Genomic DNA, 3496 nt, shown 5'->3' with positions numbered 1-3496 from the left:
CTTCTTGGCAGAAGCCCGCCAAAAGGACGAACAAAGGATCCCTGACCTGGGTTAGGAGTTTAGAGAAAGACACGAGAAAGAAGTTATATAAAAGTTCTGGCAAATAAAACCTACCAGAGTAAAGTTAATATTAAAATACACCGGCGGTATGTTAGAGGCTGTCAGAGAATGTGGTAGCCTCGAACAATGGGAAAATCCCATAGGAAAATATTCACGGTTGAATATTTACGGTAGTAACCACTGCCACCAGCCAGAAACATTTGAGAGAGGAACTGTACGGTACCCTCTCGAAAATGAACACAAGGGAAAATCTATTAACCCTTCCCAGTACCTCCATAGTAAGATGGGTTGTACTGGTTTAGTTCACAAAAATTGACTAGTAAAGTCAATGGGGACTTTACATGCCCTGGGAGACAGTAGCCAGTCCCAGGGTATGGAGTCTATGTTTGGGGGTCGCTACGACACCCCTGTGTCACTGCACGGAGGGTGCTGTGTAACACATCTGAGTAAAGATGGTTCCTATGTAGGTGAGAGAAACCCCATAGACATTAAACACAAAAATAGCCTAGAACACACATAGCAGAAATGTCTAAGAGTGGGGAAAAAGAGTCTCACTCTTAGCAGGAGAAAAAAAAAACCTTAAAATCCAGCAAAGCTGCTGGGGGACTCTATAAGTAAGGGAAATTAGCCATAGAATGAGAATTCTCCCTATCAATCAGAGAGCACATTTATCAGTTTACTTATCAGGACATTAATTTAAAACAAAAAACGCAACGGTGGTGGAAAAAACGCAACCCTAGAGAACACCCTTTTCTACTTGGATAGGTTTGGTAGTCTCCTTCCTAAGCCCCACCCAATTACAGCATTATTTCCCTCGTACATTAGCAGTATAGCAGACAATAAGCGGCTTGGTAGGCCATTTAAACCAATATGAGATTTCCTTAAACTGACATTACTTTGAATGCTACTTACAAAAGGGTCGAGTTCAGAATAGGGAAAATAATATCATTCTCTTTTTGTTCAACATCATTATCTTTTTAATGTATGATAGAGGGTACTTTTTCTCATATATAATATATATTGTCAGTTTGGTTTACTATCCATCCCAGCGTTGTTTCACTGATAAATTTCGGGCGTTCCCTTTGAAGCGCAGACTGTTACTGCTAAACTTGCCCTATGGCAGGCCACTGCGCAGTATCATCGTACCATTCTCAGTGCCAAACAGATTCACAATGACTCACTTATTGAGACCTCCTGTATCTACGCCAAAGAGTTGTTTACAATTGTATGGAGTCTTTCCTCAGCTGCACCTGATCCTGTCCCACTTACGCAGGACCCATGAGATTCCTTGTCCCTCTTTTTTGTGGATTAAATTAGGTCCAAAATCAACTCCTCCTCTGTTCAGTTATTCAATCCGCATTCTCCTACAGAATCCTTGCCTGCCACTTCTTGGTCTACATTGTCTACTGTCTCTCCATTTGATGTCTCTGCGGCCATGTTCAAACTTGTCTGCCGCCCCTGGGCATCCAATTCCTGCTTTGTATTATTAAGGACATTCTGCCTCACTTTGTCCATCTGTTGCCAAAGCTGTGAACACTGCCTTGCTTATCAGGGTTATCCCCACTTCCCCAAGCATGCCACTGTTATCCTTCTGCTAAAAACAACTCCTTGGCCCCTTTGGTCCCAGCCGATCTCTCTCCTCCTTTTCTCTATGAAACTTCTGGAATACTTGGTCCGTTTTTTGCTCACCACACCTGCTCAATGCACCAGCAGGGCCCCTCCAACTACTCAGATGTGGGTTTGTCTTTCTCTATTTAGTGATGCTTCTTGAGATACTGTTTTTAAGATGTGATGTGCCTGTTTTGTTCATGATATATGTGTAGCCTATTTCTGTATTGTTTTCCCAGCTGTGACTGTCCTTCCAGTTCAGGGATCCTGAGCTCCCCACCCCTCCTCATCTTACCCTTGGGGATAGGTGTTTTCCTGCGTGCATAATGTGCATATGGCCAATGTCCCTAGTCTTGCTTCCTGTGTATACACACTGCCTATGTGTAGGTAGTTGCATGGTTTTGCATGGCTCCCCTATGCTGTAGCCCTGTCCTTGGCTACATGCTCCTTCATTTAGAGGTGTGTGCACACTTTCACCTGTTCCTTGTGCACTTACCACATCTTCCATCCAGATCCGCAGACTCCACTCCTCAGCCGAAATAGCTCAGTTGGGAGAGCGTTAGACTGAAGATCTAAAGGTCCCTGGTTCGATCCCGGGTTTCGGCAGAACGTTTTGAACTTTGAGAGAACATATTTATTTACACTACCATTGACCTACCCACACCCCCTCGTAATTATAGAAAACGACACCACTGGCGCGAAAGAACTGAGGCACGAGAATAAGAAACGTCGTCATGGGAGTCCCGACAGGGCGGCATAGCAAGACACAGCACGGGTGGTACTCGCACACCAGGTACCAATGACCCGGTGCGCCCCCCGCCCCCTCCTGCAAAGTCACACACCACAGAGTACCCCTGCTCCGCTGCTCGGCAACCTGTGTGGTGTGCCCGAAAGGGGGCGGGCGATGGCTGGCAGCCTATCAGATAGGCCCGTGGTAGCTGACTCCCCGCCTCCTCGGTGGGTGGCAGCCTATCAGACAAGTCTATTATTGCTCATGCGCCGCCTCCTTGAGTGAGTGAGGGACGGTGGCTGGCAGCCTAGCCGCCTCCTTGAGTGAGGGACGGTGGCTGGCAGCCTATCAGAGAGGGCTGTTGTGACTCATGCACCGCCTCCTCCGGTGAAGGGACGGAGACTGACACCCAATCAGAGAGGGACGTGACTGCTCACGCCCCGCCTCCTCTTTGGGAGGCTCTATGGGCAGCCTATAATAGCGCACTGTGACTGCTCACGCCCCGCCTCCTCTGTGGAAGGCTTTATGGGCAGCCTATGATAGCGCACTGTGATTGCTCACGCCCCGCCTCCTCTTTGGGAGGCTTTATGGGCAGCCTATGATAGCGCACTGTGACTGCTCACGCCCCGCCTCCGCTTCATATAGGGCTTTTCCGCTGGGAGCCCCAGCGGTCCTCGTTAGTATAGTGGTCAGTATCCCCGCCTGTCACGCGGGAGACCGGGGTTCAATTCCCCGACGGGGCGAGTCACTTTTCCTTTTACAATTAAATGAATTGTAAAGTTATTTGTGTTTCTTTTCCACATTTCCTTTGCTCACAATGTACACACTCCCTGTACGATTGGATTGAGTTTATTTAGGGTTCTTACATGTGATTTCAGATTTGAACAACTTGGGATCTCGTTTGTCCAGGGCATTGGAGGGGGGGGTTGTAGTAAAGTCACTACATTCATTACCCCCCTCTCTCCGCCCTCCCCCCCCCCACGGAGATTGTAGTCCGCGGACCATGCTCGCGTTTGGCCCTTGCTTTGGGGATTTTATGTGGGTGCATGTCGGCGAGATTCCTGCTGCTGTTGCCCAGGGGCATTATTATAACCTGGA

The 3496-nt window shown here is 48.1% G+C and overlaps 1 non-coding gene across 1 annotated transcript; it reads left to right on the top strand.

Annotated features, from left to right (window-relative positions):
• The first annotated feature begins 2201 nt into the window (after positions 1–2201).
• Positions 2202–2274, top strand: TRNAF-GAA (transfer RNA phenylalanine (anticodon GAA)). The gene has a single exon. It is a non-coding gene; the product is annotated as a tRNA-Phe (tRNA).
• Positions 2275–3496: the final 1222 nt, after the last annotated feature.

The sequence above is a fragment of the Ambystoma mexicanum genome, chromosome 10, assembly GCF_040938575.1.
Source record: "Ambystoma mexicanum isolate Mex_15411 chromosome 10, UKY_AmexF1_1, whole genome shotgun sequence".
NCBI classification, from domain to species: domain Eukaryota; kingdom Metazoa; phylum Chordata; class Amphibia; order Caudata; family Ambystomatidae; genus Ambystoma; species Ambystoma mexicanum.
This window is presented reverse-complemented; position numbering and strand designations above follow the sequence as displayed.